This window comes from Ambystoma mexicanum, chromosome 8, assembly GCF_040938575.1.
Source record: "Ambystoma mexicanum isolate Mex_15411 chromosome 8, UKY_AmexF1_1, whole genome shotgun sequence".
Lineage (NCBI taxonomy): Eukaryota > Metazoa > Chordata > Amphibia > Caudata > Ambystomatidae > Ambystoma > Ambystoma mexicanum.
Genome location: NC_090929.1, coordinates 439,596,790 through 439,613,465, shown reverse-complemented (window position 1 = coordinate 439,613,465; position 16,676 = coordinate 439,596,790). Strand labels below are relative to the sequence as shown.

The following is a 16,676-nucleotide window of genomic DNA, read 5'->3' as shown; positions in this document are numbered from 1 at the left end:
ACTGCCCCTCCCATTGCATACTTTAATAATTTATTTTGTGCCTACTTATCCTCATCTGCCTTTCTCTGCCCCTGTGTCATCAAATATTACACTCCCGGAGGTTCAGAAGGGTGAGTCCCCTCTTCCCTCTGCTCGCGCTGGTTCAGCATCAGCTGACCCCTCGCATCTTCCCTTTCCTTCGTGCACACAGTTCAACTGTAGCCATGTGCTTTTAAAGCTATTCCCGTGTAAGTGCTGTGTATGTGTGTCCTTAGCGATTGCTGCACGCTTCTGGAGAAGCCGCCTATGAGCAGCCATGGTCTTTTTTAATTTACCTTCAGTACTTTTTAATCTTTGCACACTATGTTTTACTGACTTACTTCGGCATGGACGCTGTGTGCTACACAACAGGTGAAGGGGAATCGTTTCTGTATTGTGTGATACATTTTACCTCTATTCAATTCGAAAATTTCGATAGTCCGCTGTTCAGGGAGCAAAAGTTAGAAGATAATTGAACATTTTTCAACTTCTGTGAGCCTTCTTGGCTCCGCACCTTAGCCAGTGCACTCCACGTGCAGCCCATCTTCACCAAACCATTGCCTTCTCCGGCACACCCCCACAATCTTGCGCATGTGTCTTCCACACACCGCCTCTGGGTCACCTATTCTCCAAAACCACACCACTATCTCCTCACCATCAAAACTTTGTGTCCTATGCATCAATCTGAAGGTGACGTCACCAAACTAAAAACACAGTGCAAATGAACAGACAAATGTGCATACACAGAACAATAACCCATTTCTCCCAACCCCACAAAAATCCCAAAATAAAACCCCACAATCCCCATGGCTGTCTTCCTGTTTCAACTGGAACAAGGTAAACCACAATAAAACTCTTATAATTGGACTGCACACGCTGCGTCGCCTAGCGTGTGATACGCTCCTCACCAGGGGACCTTAACCAGCCAACTATCATCCACTCACTGAACTAAACGCTCAATTAGCAGGGAACCTCATCTACTCATTGATCTATAACGTCAATTCATAGGAAATCCAGACCCCGTACATGAAATCACCATCCAGACCAATCAGCGCGGCACTCCTGTTCTATATGTAGGGAGTCACTACCCCACCCAATAGGCTCAAAAACACAAGAAGGGACCACTGCCACCGCCCCAGTCCCAACTACAGTTCACGTGCCGATCACCACCAATGCGCTGAATTTTGCGACAATGTACAATCACCCACCACCCAATTTACAATCCCTCCCTCAGTTTCTACCCAAACAAAATAACTTAACATTTCTGCAACATACTGATCAACAATGCATCATAATACTTTAAACATTTCCCCCCTCAAAGCCCATGTTGCTAGTTGACTTACATTTTCCTATGCTGCACTGGCAGTTGCTCCGCTGCTGGACACCCCCTCAATGCGCTTCACCGGACCCCTTCTCCTGCAGGGCTCTCACCTGCCCTCAAGCGGGGTATTTCCAAGTGGCCCCCGAAGCCTTTAGCCGGTTACGCGTTTTCCGGTGGTCTTCAGGTGCAGGCGAGGGTCCCACAGCTTCCTTGAGTCGGCGGCATGGAGCTCAGGTCGACGCAGGGCTTGCGCAGGCAGTGCTCATTTACCCATGTTACAATGAGCAATGAGCCTCACAGAGGGCACCAACTTGTTGGGGAGAAGCTGGACCCCCCCCGCCCCCCAGGGCAGTGGGGGGCCAGCAGCCATACCCTCACCAGCTATGGGAGGCCCCAACACCTCCCATATGGCCCCCAGAAATGCAACAGAGTCCCAAGCAGGCAGCAGCATGTTTCAAACTGCATTTATTTCTGGGCAAAGAAAAAAGAAAAAAAAAACACACAGAGCATCGTGCACATCGCGAGTTCAGGCGCCGTCTCCCCCGGGGCTGGCTTGCAAGCCAGCTTTGTAATCACACTGCAGGCTGACCTCACATAATTGGATCAGCTCCCAGAAACCTATCTCCTCCTGCTATTGGCTGCTAAGTGGTAGGTTACCTATGTAGCCCTTATAGAGAGCCTGATAATTGGATATTAACCTTTTGCGTCAGTGGGTTGATTTAGCTGTGCCAGCCCCCATTATCTAATTCTACCTTGTTGCAATATGACCTTGTTCCCATAACTTTTTAGCTGAACAAGCAGTTCGCACCTGGGCTCTGGGCGCAGATTGGCTGGGCTGCGCCATTCTTGTTACAATTTATGTTTCACATGTTGTGCGAGTCCTTGAGAAAATGTCTTTCTTTCCCGGAAAGAAAAAAAAAACACACTGGGTTGCCGTGATTTATTCGCATTTGTGGCAGTCTTATCTTGAATGTGTGGCCTTGGCAGTTCGGGGGTTTTGCGAGGAACATTGTTGAAGGCTCCCGCAGCCAGTGTTCAGTGAGTGAAATGAACTTGGCTGTAATTTTCCTGAAACATGGCTTTACACTGTGCATTTAGACCATGTTAATTCATATAGACATTTGCAAGCCTTTAAACAGGGATTTTTGGGTTTGTAGATTCTGATATTGCAGCATTGATTCTAATGTAGCATGGAAGTTGCACTGTTGGTGAAGTGGGTGTGTTTCAGCATATTTGTCACCCATGGGTGCGCTGGGGCCTGGTTCAAATGATAAGTGCGCTCCTTGTTCTTCCTGCTGTTCTTCTATATATGCGCTTGGGGTGAGGGGGCATGGGTTTGGTCTCGATTTCCCCTCTTCACCTGTTCTTTGCCTTCTGCACTGGCTGCTGGTTGCTTTCCACATTGGGTTCCAGGCACTCTGCACCATCCACCAGGTTTTTTATGGAGTAGGCGCAGCGTACTGTTAGTACAAGTTCCGTCCTAAACTCACGCCCAAGCTTTAAGATCAGAGCATGTGTTCCACCTTCAGGTACCTAGGTACAAACTCACACAAGTGGGATCCAAACTTTCCCTGTGGCAGCAGCTTTGTAACAATTTTCTATCCTCCTTACGCGTGACCAATAACCACCTGCTATTTTGACGACAACTTAAGACCCTGCCTTTTTGATTTTTCTCTTGTTTTCGCAGCTGCTCTCCTCTCTTTTTTTATTTTTTTTTGAGTGCCATGATGCTTTTATTGGTTTTGTGCTTTGCAAATTATTATAACATAACAAACAGCTACTACCCCTGTTTAGCCATCCCCCGTAGGCATATCTCTGCCACACACTTGCTTCCACCCTAAAGGCAAATTCCTGCACTCACTCACCCCCAGTGATTTGCAAATGGATATTTCTCCTCTGTGAAAGGTTTAGTGAGCTAAAACGTAGTTGTATACCCTCCTGAGTGGGATACATACCATACAACAGGTTATTTGAGCCATGTTTGTTCTCAGAAGAGGCCCCCCCACACTTTGTAAATGTAACAACATCTTGACTAACTTTCAATCGCCCCAAAAGAGGATAGTATTTGATATGTCTGGACATCATTTCTTGGAGTGCGATTAGTACATCAGATATTGTATTGTTCTTATACCACATAATTTAAGCAAATAGCTACATAATCTAATTGATTGGACAGGACATGATGCATGTTGTTTAGCTGGAGATTCAAGATGACATTAAGGACAAGTTTTTCACAGAAGAGCTCTCGGCCTACTTTTAAGGGTTGATTACATTGGTGATGCAAATCAACTTTCACCTCAAGGAGAGAATGAATAGGCGTGCAGATAACCATAATTTAAAATGACAGCTAAGTGGAGTAAGGTGAGACATTCAAGCCAAACTAAACAAAACTATAAAAAAGAGAAGAACAATTAAAGGAATAGTGCGCTCAGAAAATATTATTGGCTACAAAGATGGGCATTAGTCTAAAACATACTTTAAACATATTTTGAATGACAGTTCCTATTTAAACACTTTAAGCAAACAAGGCACAAAGCGTTTACATGGGAGCATCCATTTTGCCATTTCAGGCAGCCGCCACAACTCTGGGCTGGCAGAGCTAAACAAGCAGCAAAAGCCCCCTACTGGGAGCTTTTGCCTACTGCAGCCAGAGCAGAGCTGAGGAGGCTGCCTTCACTTTCATTTTATGTTTTCGGTGCTCCCCAAGCCCAGGGAAGCACAGAAAACGTAAAATGAAGGCAAAAAGCAGAGGGGCATCAATTACATATACAACATTGTATTTGTGATTGCCATGGTTGGAAAACCACAGAAATCATAAATACAACAACGTTGTTATTCTGATTGCGGCGGCTTTTGCGTGGAGTCTCCTGGGTTCCCCCAAACCTGAGGGAGCCCAGGAGACTCCAAGCGAAAGCCGCCGTAGTGAGAAACACTGCAGCATTTCAAAACACACCCGCGTTGTGTTTCTGCCTGCAGCGGCTTTCACTTCTAGTCTCCCTCAAAATGATAGCCAAGGCAGGCAGAGACACAATGCGGTTGTATTAAAAAACTCTGTGGTTTTTCTTTCTAAGTTTCTCGGGCTCCTCCGGCTCGGAGGAGCGCAAGAAACATAGAAAGAAAACTGCAGCATTTTTAAATAAAACGACAACGTATTTGTTTGTGGTAGCTTCATCATGGAGCCCACTAGGTTCCAAGCTGAAGCTACGGCAAACATAAATACGTTTTAAAAGCTGCGGTTTTCTTTCTAAGTTTTCTGGGCTCCTCCAGCCGGAAAACGTAGGGGAAAAAAACCTGCAGCTAGTGCTTCTTTAAATAAAGAAATAATCACTTACCGAGATGCAGCTTTCCTGCCTGCAGTCTCTGGTCTCCGTCCTCCGGCACCAATGAAGCAAAAGCCACCCAGTGGTAGCTTTTGTTTATTACAGCTGGCTGGCTTTTGCTTGATTAGTGCCGCAAGGCAAGCACAGGAGGCATCCATTTCCCAAAATGGATGCCTCCTAGTGCTTCGCACTTTTAAGTTTGAGCTTCATTTGCTCAATACTTTACATAGGGACTTTTAAAAAATATATATTTTTTTTAGATATAGTTTTGATTATTGGCCATCTTTTTAGCCAATAATATTTTCTGAGCGCACTATTCCTTTAAGTGGTTCATCTGATTGTGAATAGAATTTGCCAGTGCCTAAACTCCATTCTTATGTAAAAACCACAAAAACGAGTGTGCCGTTAACACTCAGCAAGTGGGAACTGCTAAGCTAGAACAATGGAAGGAAAACATCTCTGAGGGCCATTCTCTTTTATGTTTGTTTTGCCTACCGTTGTAACCATGTTGCATTGTCATGATGAGCTTGAGCAGTCTTTTTCTCTGCAGGGGCTTTGGTTTAGTAAACTGTGTTTCAGATATTATTTCCTTTTCTTAACATTCTGCGTAAATAAATTGTGACTGATGTGCAGTAAAGCCCACTTTAATGTGCCCCGCAGAGTAACCCAGCCCCATGACATGCATACTCCGAAAGCCCTTCTAAAAGGATATGTTCTCTGAAGACTCGTGAGAGGTTTGAATAATTGAAATTATTAGGGGAAAGGCCCGTGAAAAGGATTGCTTAGCTTCCAGACTATATCAAAAGCTTTTTACATTGTTGCCGTGTCAGCTGGTGAACGTTCAAACAGGTGGAATGTAACTATGGAATGGAAACAAAAAAGCGAGCCTATTCCTTTCCTTCTCCCCTCTTTCCTGCCTTCAGTACATGTTGCAACCAGCACACATACCTGATGCACAGTAAACATTTTGTTGTTGCATAACTGAAGCAGTGCCTGATAAAGTTTGCCACTACTGCACTGGGAAAATTGCAGTCATAAATAATATTCCACTACAACAGTTTGAAATAATGTGAAAGGCAATCTAATTAAAACAACTTTAAATACTATGCCCACAATGTAATGAACATCATTGTCCTGTTTCCTTGCACATACTCCTTTTGCACAACATATTGTCCTCAGGGTATTTCCCCATTCCGTGTCACCTTTCATGTAGCTTCAGATGATTGTCCCTCTCGCATTGAATACTGCCTCATAAGATTGTCCAGTGCACTTTGCCCCATTGCACTGCCCCTTTCTTATGGGCCCTAGATAAGGCCCTCTTCCCTTTGAATTTCCCCATGTCACTCATGGGCTATAGTGAGGGGAGGGTCATGCAGTGAAGTATGGTCTCCTTCCTGGGCAGGGCTAGATGAGCCCAGCCCAGGAGGGAAAACACCTAGGACTGAGTCACTATATTCACATTATCCCTGCTTCTGACTCAGGCTGGGCATGGGGCCAGTAAGAGGACCCCCACCCTACCATGTGACGGACAACTTCAGGTCTGGGTAAAGGTACCTCTTTCCCTATGGTGTCTCGTTTTAGGCACCTTGTGCATGAAAATGGGTGGCTGATGGCATCTTCTTGTAGCACTTGGCTCACTGATACCTCTTGCTGTGAATGTGTCAGCAGTGGAATATACTGAAATGCACCCCTGACTTATGCACGGAATGTGCTATCACCTATCAGTGGCCCCGCCTTTGCCTCTGCAGTAATCTGCAGAGTCCTTGCCAACGTGGAATTATAATACTGTTAGGGAGAGAATATAAGAAAGAGACTTGCTCCTAACTATACTTGCAGTGGGCTGGGTTTTGCAGGGTTCCAAAATTATTTTTATTAGCAGTTTGAGGCCGTAACCTATTGATCAGCAACTTTGTCTTTCTCTCTAACTGAACATATTTGGGCTGTCAATAAGTGGGAAGCATAAAGTAGAAGTCACTTTGTGGATGATTTATGCCCCAAATTATATTTCCACATATCCTAAATGCTGACTCCCTGAGATGTGTGCATTCAGCAGGTAACAAGCTAGAAATTCAATCATGAATCTGTGTCCTGTGGGCTGCACACATAGCTCTGCAAAGAATTAACCCGCTGTGCAATAAAACAAAATCGAAAGGGCAAATACAGGGGAAAAGGGAGAGCTGCCAGTGCAGGCATCTGCAGAAGAGGGGGCCTTGAGGGATGCAGCAGTGACATAAAGAGGCTACATGCTAAGTTTGCTTGTGTCAACACATGCTCTCACCATATGCACAGCCACAGTGCCCTTTTGGTTGTAGCCCCTGAGCTTCTATCTGGGGCTATAACCAAAAGACACAGGGCTATAGGCCCCTTGCTCCCCCCAATGCCTCTGGATTTGTGCCTTATGTAGAGGGCTTGAGATGCCCATCTTGTGGAAGATCAAGAAGATTTTTCCCATTTACCAGAAAGGGGACTATGGGGATCCAGCTAGTGCTCCATATTGTTGACGGATGTTACTGACTGCATGTTTGGGGTTAATAGTAACATGGTTTCAGTCTTGCTAACTGGAAAGATCCATGATCTTTTGTGTTTAGGTAGGCTTTGCTTTCAACAATGTAAATTTGCCTACAAGAATGAACTGCAGAAGGTTGTGTACTTAGTCTATCTTCCCTGGTTTCTGTGGGTGACCCGACCTGTGGCACCACGCCTGGAAGAAAAAGTCCAGAAAAAGGAAAACGGTGGAGTCTTTTACCTCAGTGAGTGGAGAAACTGTAAAGAATCCTCACTGGAGAAGCTGAACATGGTAGAGGGTGTGTGACTATCAGCGATTGTACTGGTAGGCCACAATGAGGAGGAGATGGACTGACAGAACTTTAAAAAACCACTACAACAACCAGATATCCGCGGCTGCCAATTCAACCGGGAAATTATTCCAAATTCGAAAATCAATTGAAAAAACAACAACTCTTTCCCCTCCTTTTCAACGTTCACAGAGGACTGTGAAAAGGTGCAAATAGCCTTCCAAAATAAGATCTTAAAAGCTCGGGAAACAATAACAAGATGTAAAGTCAATCACTTAACCCTGTGCGCTTATAACAACTGAAAAACCTATCCAACCCCATGGACCTAAATTCCAGTTTGCTCCAATTTCTCCGGAGGACATGAAGAAAGTACTCTCTACCATCAATTGTATCTCCTGTCCAGAGAATGTACTGCCCCCTAATTTAGTCTTCGATAATGCTGAGATATTCTCCCCCTACCTCCTTAGAATGGTCAACAACTCATTTACGGACCGCACTGTTCCGGCAGCAATTAAAACTGTGACGGTCACACCGCTGGTTAAAAAAAACAGGCCTTGATCAACAGGACCCCATTAATCTACGGCCAATCACAAATTGCAATTTCCTTTTAAAAATACTGGATAAAATCGCTACAAGTCAACTTCAGGACTATGTCGACAAAAACAACCTTCTCCACCCACAACAATCTGGATTCAGAAGAGCTCACGGCACTGAATCTGCTTTATTGGACCTTCAATGCTAAACATCTTGGACGAAGGGAAGGCAGGCTTGTATTTGTATTTTGTTTATTTGTATAGCGCGCCGAGCCCGGAGGCAACTGGGCGCATATCTTTTGAAACAGCGTTACATTATGTACAGTTACATACAGGAATCAGAGTAGGAGGCTCTACCCACTTAGATAAATCATGCAGGTAGAGCTACGGTAGGTACACTATATAATGCACAGTCCAGTAGAGGCAAGAGTGGTATAGAAATAAAGTTCCTCTAACACATAGACACGTAGCAGTGGTATCAGGTAAAAAAATCGCGCCTAAAATGCTGTGGTTTTACCCGGTAAAGGTATACCCCATTATACCATTTAAGGGGAGCAGGGGTTGCGGGGGGTGTCCCCTGCTCCCCTTAAATGGTATAATGGGTCCAGGGGTTGCGGGGGTGTCCCCCGCATCCTTTACATGATTGTGGCGCAAAAAACCACAGCATTTCTGCCGCGATTTTAAGACCTAGAACCGTGGCAGCTGTAGGGGGTTTACATGATATGTATAGCGAGGAGTGCAGGCAATCTCATACAAGTAAATTCTGCAGCAGCGTGCAGAAGTGAGCGATAGTATGTGTTTGCCAAGTGGGTGTCTGAATGAGTGTCTTAAATGTCAAGTGCAAAGAGCCATGCTTTGGTTTTGCTTACTGATTCTCTTGGACCTCTCGGCAGCTTTCGATTTACTGGATCATCGGAAGCTCCGAGAAGCCCTAGACACATCAGGAAATTGTTCCCAGGACGCCATCGACTGGGTTGCTTCCTTTCGTGAAAACAGATGCTCCAAGAACATCTGGGGCGACCACTGTTCTGCAACCATGCCAGTGGACTGCGGCGTATCACAGGTCACCAGTTTCTCGCCATTACTTTTCAATCTCTATTTACGCTGTCTATGCTCACTACTGACAAATATGGGTGTTTACTGTACTAATTTTGCAGATGATACGCAACTAATCATGGAGTTGAGCGGAAATCACACCTTAAGTAACAATAAGCTTTCAGCCATATACAGTTCATCGAAGTATGGGTGAAATCTAATTGGATGTGCCTTAACGGCACTAAGACTGAGCTAATGATATTTGGCTCCACTCACGCCAGAAATAAACTAGACAATGCCTATTCCTCCTCCTTAATGAAAGACTCAGCAATCAAAGTCACTGATAAAGTCGAGACACGTGTAGTCTATCTGCAATCATCATTAGGAGCGGAGGCTCAAGTTGCCCATCTCAAAAACGCAATTGCCAATATCATAAAAGATTACTAAGACGCATCAGGCCATTACTCAGCCAACAAAATAGTGCAACTATTGCCAGAGCCACTATCCTGTCACACCTTGACTTCAGCAATTCATGGATGTTAGGAGCTTGTAACAAATGCATCAAACAATGCCAGGTTATTCAAAATAATGCCGTAAGGACCATCACAGGCCAATCCAAAAGAGAGCATATCACCGGCGACAGAAAAAATCTTCACTGGCTAGCAATAGAGGATAGCGTTACCTTCAAATCCCTGATACTAGTCCATCATTGTCTATACGGGGTCGCCCTCTCATACATAAAGAAGGAATTCACTCTGTATGAGCCAAGTCGAACCCTCAGATCTAGAAACCAAGGCCTTCTGAAAGTTGGCCTGTCTAAAAGTGCCAAGGGTCGAGGCAGAGCATTCTCTACCAAAGCAATCACCAGATGGAACGAGTTGCTTGGCCACCTGAGTAGAATCTAACTACTTAAGTTATAGAATGAAACTTAAAACCTCCCTTTTTAAATAAAAGCTCATTGAGCACTGGATCCACACCTTGTTCTACACCACTCTGACACTATAGCCTCACCATTTTTGTTGTCCCGTCACCTGTGTCATTATGTCTATGTAAAGCGCTATGATGCCTGCGGGCTCCAGCGCAATATAAATATATAAAATAAAAATAAATGGAAACCTGTGCCTAAGGGGAGCAGACCAAGGTGACGCACAGAAAAGGCCAGAGGAGAAGCGAGGAAGAGTCTGGAGTCGCTGTGGCCACATGAAGCCACTAGAGGGAGTCCAGACCAAAACAGGAGAGTGGGAGACTATGAGCAGACAACACATAATAGCTGGACAATGAATTGGACGGCAGATATCTGAAGTAGGAGAAGGAGTAAAAGTCCAGTGACCTAGAGGAAACAAACTGAGCTAGCCACCAACAGTGTTCTGCCTTGGGTAAGTGAAATAACTTATGAGGCAGAGGTGAGTAAAAGACTTAGCTTTATTCAACGGCCCCCGGAGACGAGGGCTGTCAGTTGGGGAATGCCAGGGGAATATCACTTCGTTCCAACGTGGAACGAGGGGGGGGGGAGGTTCTCCATTCTAGATGGAGTGAGGAGCATGCAACATCATAACATCTCCCTACCCATGGGAAAGCAAGGGGCGGAAAGGGGGGGGGGACAAGGAAAGATGGGGTGGGAAGGTTGGCTGGAGGTATGTGACATGAGTTGACATCTGCTGGTCAATAGTAGACGTAGTCGCTGCTGAAGTTTCGGATGATCCTACGATTTCTTTTCGACAGCCTCCTGGCGGATGTATCCTCGTCGTCGGCACAGAGTTCATGGTTTCTTGCGTGCCTGTGGTGATCTGTCTCCTCCTCAGGATGGTGTTCATTTCTTGGCCATGCAATATCGTCAAAGTTTGTGGATGTGCTGGGTCTGCATGTGTCGTTGGTTGTTCCCCTCACATCTTCTCTTGACCATGTGTCATTGTAATTGTTTTTTGAAGTGCTCGGTCTGCAGGTGTCTTTGGTTATTTTCACTAGATCATCATGGGACCATCTCTTTCCATCGTCCAATGTAACAGATTTTCCATGGCAATGTGCGACTTTTTGTGGAGACCTAAATTTGGATTCACCCTTGAGTGTTTTCTTTGGTTCTCTGATGCAAACCCAGTCTCCTTCCTGAAGGAGCATCTGTTTTGCACCATTCCTCGAGTCGTAATATGTTTTGTACTTTTTTTGCTTCTCCTTTATGGTTTTATGGATTTGTTCCATGTTCATTCTTGGTTCTATGTTCATTCTTGCCTCACCATTGTCTAAGAAGATCCATGCCGGTCTCAGTTGGTTGGTTGCGGTTCTGCCCTGCATCAAGGTGAAAGGCTCTGAGTTGGTGGTGGAGTGTGGCGTTGTTCTATATGCATACAAAGCTTCCTTGAGGGTTTCCCTCCATGGTAGGGCATTGGCTGTGGCTAGTTGGATGATACTTTTTACCAGTCTATTCATTCTTTCCACTAGTCCGTTGGACATCGGATGGTAAAGTGACCTGGTGATGTGGTTGATGGATTTGTTTCTGAGGAACTCTTGGAATTCCGACGATGTGAACTGGGATCCGTTGTCTGAGACTATGTCCCCGGGGTCACCTTCTCTGTTGAATATTTCGGTTAAGAAGTCGATGACCTTCCTTGTGGTTGCGCTGGTTTCTACCACACCCCATTCGGTCCATTTGGGGGTGTAGTCTACGATTACAATGTTGAATATTTTTACTGCCTCCAGGTTTTTGAAAGGGCCCATAATGTCTATTGCCAGCTTCGACCATTCATGTTTGGGGGTTTCTACAGGCTGAAGTGGGGTTTTTCTTAAGATTTTCGATTTGTCACTGGAGGCGCAGGCACAGCAGTCTGACTATCTCTTCCGCTTCCTTCCACATGTTGGGCCACCAGTAGTTGTTCCTCATCCTGTTCTTTGTCAAACTCCTTCCCAGATGTCCTTAATGGGCTAGTTCAAGTAGTTTCCTTCTGAGTGCCACGGCTTGGTCTAGCGAAGGATTCTTTGTCTGCCACAGTTTTTGTTGAATGCGGGGATCAGCTACGTTGAGCACAAGCTGGTCTCTCAAATATTCATCCCCAAGACCAGTAAAATCACACGTGGACATGAGCACCCTGAGGGAGGCTAGGTAAGCATCGACTGATTCGCCCTTGGTTTGTTTCCGGGAAAAGAACTTATATCTTTCCAGCACCACGTTTGTTTTACGGCCGAAATGCTTGGTGAGTTTGGCTAAAGCAATGTCATACTTACGATTCCCGTCACCCCCTGCATCACCTGGTTCTGGTAGTGCCCTGAATAACCTTAGGCCCTCGGTTCCTATGCAGTTCAGGAGGGTTGCCTCCTTGAGGTCATCGTTGAATTTACTCCCGCCAATGGCCCTGAGCTATATCTGGAAACTGTCTAGCCATTGCTCCCAAGGGCACGTTGGGGTTCCGTGGGAGGGAAGAAACTTGGTGGGGTGCAGTACGTTCTGCATGGCTGGCTGGCCTGTGAGCAAAGTGGAGAGAAGGTTGGGGTGCGGGGCACGGTGGTAGGGTTGCTGCCGATGGGGTGAAACAGTGTCACTAAGGACAGATCACTCCACTTCTAGCCAGTGTTCATAGTCACAGGGTGCTCTGGCACTGTGGGCGACTTGGTAATATGCGCAAATGTCCAGTGTGCTATCAAGTCCAGTATGCTTACATGGGATTGGCCAGTGTGCTTGAATGCAATCCTCTATTGCATGTAATTGTTGAGTATATCCTCCAGACTGTGCACAGTTATCCGGTTCACGGATTCTCTAGGAGCGAAACTTCCTATCATGGGTTTCACTGCCCCCTGCAGCCTGTGGGGGAGCTGTGGTGTGCGGCTTTGCAGTTGGAGCCGCTCAGCACAGCTGCCGGAGATCTGTGGCGTCGTCGCCGTGGAAACAGGGGCAGGTCCAGGCAAAATGGCCGCAACTAGGGCACGTTGTGAGGTCCTTTCCTCAAACGGCCGTTGACCGTGGATTGTGCGCGTGGGGCACTGCGCCCAAAATAGATAAATGGCCTATATATAAAGGAAATGGGTACCTCCTTACGCCGTTCTGCCGTTCCCTATGACTGTCGGGCGGCGGCCCCCTCTCCCTTCTCTCTCAGGGCAGCGGAGTCGGGGAGGTGGTGGGAGCGGCAATGGGGAGGAGCCGCCGGGGCCGCCGCTGCTGCTGGATGACGGCAGGGACACGGACAGGGCAACTCCGGGGGCCGGGCTGCGTTCTGGGTGGAAAGCATTGTCACCAATTGAAATAACTTATGAGGCAGAGGTGAGTAAAAGACTTAGCTTTATTCAACGGCCCCCGGAGACGAGGGGCTGTCAGTTGGGGAATGCCAGGGGAATATCACTTCGTTCCAACGTGGAACGAGGGGGGGAAGGTTCTCCATTCTAGATGGAGTGAGGAGCATACAACATCATAACAGTAAGCCACATTTAAGAGAAATGCTCCATGGTACTTGGAGAACTAGTTCTTGGAGCACCTTGAATCAAACCATGGGCAACTGAATTCAAGCAGTAAGCTGGAAACCGGTACTTAGTGGCAGGGTTGGCAAGCATTGAGAAAGTGAACTGATGATGTGCAGTGGCATGTTAGGACTTGTAGTCAAGGTTCCCAACTAACATTGGAACATTGGCTGTTCCATTCACAACAGTGGTCACAAGTGGTCCTTAACCTCTGATATAAGGCCTGCTGCTGACTAATAGCCTTCATTCACTCACCTTTTGGGACATGTGCTGTTCTTTTCCAGTGCCTCTCAGCAGTTATTTTTATTAGGGTATTTCTAGAGCACGAACCTACCTTTGGGAAGCAACTGAGCACATTTATCATCTGGGAACAATGACGGAAGCTGAACAGGAAGCGAGGAGCTAACGGGGGAAGGGAAGAGTGGGCCAATTGGCAGCAAGTGGTCTACTAGCAACCAGGGGAAGAAACAGTGGGGAACAGATCACCAAGTTTTAGGTAGGGTGGGGAGTTGAGAGGGTGTGGACCTAGGTGTTAGAGAGGAGCCATTCCTCGAATAGGAGGATTTTGAGCTCCATCTTGAACTGTAAAAACGAGGGGGCAAGTCTGATGTTGACAGGGAGGTTCTAGAATCTTGGCCTGTCTTCTGGTTCTTTCCTTCCTGCACTGGTAGAATTAGTTTGTACATGAACTTACTTTTGGTGGATCTAGTACTGCTGCCTTCCTTAATATGCTATCTCTGCATTATAGCTCCCACGTTCATGGTGACCTCCCTGCTCCATGTTTAACCCTTACCCATACCATTCCTTCTGCATGGGCATGATCATTTGTTCTCGGAATACTCTCCTGGTCTCCTACATTTACAACAGTGGCCATACTTGACTCCCCTAATCTGTCGTATCTCACACTAACCTGGCCTCCTACATTGCCCGGCACAGTAAATAGCTGCAGCCCAACGGTGAGCCCTGCTCTGTTTCCTTTTATGTTCATTTCCGATAAATTCTTTCAAATTTGGTTTTTACCCAATCTTTAGTCCCCAAGAATATAATGGCATTACAGCCTGTCTTGGCTTGAACGTGTGTTGTCAACCCTTGCTTGTTTAAGCACACTCAACTTCGCCTCAGGCACTTAACTCTGCACTTAGTTTCTGCTGGGCCTTGACAAAGTTAACAAGCATAGAACAAGAACTCTGGCAAGAAGAGAGACAATGGGTAGAGTCCTAAATATCCTTATAAACACCTTCATGATGAGAAAAGTTTAACTCGACTTTGTAGTCCGTATCCATCGTTGCTTTGGCACTTCAGTGGTTAGGACAGTAGAGCAGTGGTTATAACCGGATTGGACTCCTGCAGAGTGAACCAAAGTTACTGTGAACATATGGGTGCAAGTGTTGTGGATTGTACCAGTTTCGACACTGGGTTACCCTTCTACTTTGGTCCTCATTCCAAGTTTGGTGGTAATACCGGGAGTAAATCCGCTGGAAAACCGCCAGACAGAATTACTGTTACCGCCACTTGGTCTGCTGATTACAAGTGGTGGTAGGCAGTGTTAGTCCCCATGGGGATTTTAACGATTATGACCTTTTTTTCAGCTGTAAAGTGGCAGATTTACCTCCACTTCACCGCCTAACTTGTAGTACAGCAGTAATGTGGCGGTAACTGAGTTATCGCTCCATTTACTGATGATTTTTACTGCTCCGCCGTTCTCATAATGAGCCCCTTTGACTTGAAAACGGGCAGTGGAACCTGAGTGCCTCTTGAAAATATGTTCCACCTGGGGAGATGTTTTCATGGCAATGAAGATTAGACTGTGAATAGTAAACAGATCTCCAAATGTGACATTCTGGTACAGGGATTGCGAGGCACAATTTGCAAACTTGTATGATTAAGTAGAATTGTTAACCAATCAAATCAGTCAAATGTAGGTTTATTTTCGGCACAATGCCATAAAAGCATACACATTTATAAATGCAACACATTGCTTTAACAATTGGATAAAGAAGCATGACATATGATTTTAAAGTGCATTAGTTATCAGTAAATACTGCTTGTAGAACACAGAAGTAACATTTAAAGTGCTTTACATAGAATGCAGTTCCAACAAAGGCATTGGTTATCCAATCAACATCCAATTCAATATCTACTAAAGCCCTGTCATATTTAGTTGGCATTATTCAACAAATAATTTCAAAAATAATTATATACACTTTAAAAATGAATGTTCAAAAGATAATAAAAAACATAAAATCTTAAAAATAGGGAGAGTGAACTTGCAGCCCCAAGAATAAATGATTTCCATTCCCAATAGTGACTTTACAGAAGATTCAAATACCATCTCTGATAGGAGGGCAGAGCATCCTTCTACATAACCATGCTCGATGAATATAGATTGCAATGCTTGTCACAAAATCAGGGCTAGTGGTATTGTTAAACCATCCGCTACTGAGCTTATGCCCTCTGTGAGAAACCGAACAGTGTTCTCCCACCTAATCACCCGGGATCCTTTAGTCCGGTGGCCAGGGAAGGTTCGTCGCTTTTGGATCCCGACCCTGGGGGTTGACCAGCAAGGGAGGATCACCTGAGTGGAGGGTCACAGGGGATTGGGAGGAGAACATCAGAGTGCGAGGCATGGTATTCCCCCTTCTTCCATTTCACCTGAAAACCCTTTCACAGGGTTTTCCCAAACCTATTCCATCTTCCCCTCCCCATTTCCAACAAATACTGGGACGAGGAAGAGGTAACCGGGAGTAGTGAAGATTTCCCATAGCAATAACATGGGGAGTGTAAGGGAAACCGGCTTTAGAAAGAACTTAAATTGTCCCATTAATAGTCAGGCAGAGTAAGGCATTTACTAATGATCACTCACACCTGACTCCACTTCACTGTTTTTCCAACTGTAAAAGGTGTGGTTCTACATAAATGAAAGAGCAAGCTGGCGACGTTGTGTGGACCAGAGAAGCCAAGGCACAGAGAGCAGCAGGCTCTATATGGCCCAGAGCAGAACGGCATGCCCAGACACTGGTCAGTGTTTGTGAGGGGCTGCAGCGTGGCTAGGGAGCCGTGTCTCCAGGGAGCCAGAGCGAAACTCCCTGCCGGCTGCTATTGGCTGTCGGAACATTGCTCGTCCCATTGGGACCTGTGCCGGCCCCCCAAGGGTGTCTGACGGGCAGGTGGTTAGACCCTGACCTCAGGCGCACGCACAACTAGAAGGGAGAGT

At 45.9% G+C, this 16,676-nt stretch overlaps 1 protein-coding gene across 1 annotated transcript in view; it reads left to right on the top strand.

Moving 5' to 3' along the window:
* The window catches only part of UBE4B (ubiquitination factor E4B), a 2,401,822-nt gene that overhangs the window by 16,676 nt on the left and 2,368,470 nt on the right, over nt 1–16,676 (top strand). The gene's annotated exons all lie outside the window — the stretch shown is intronic.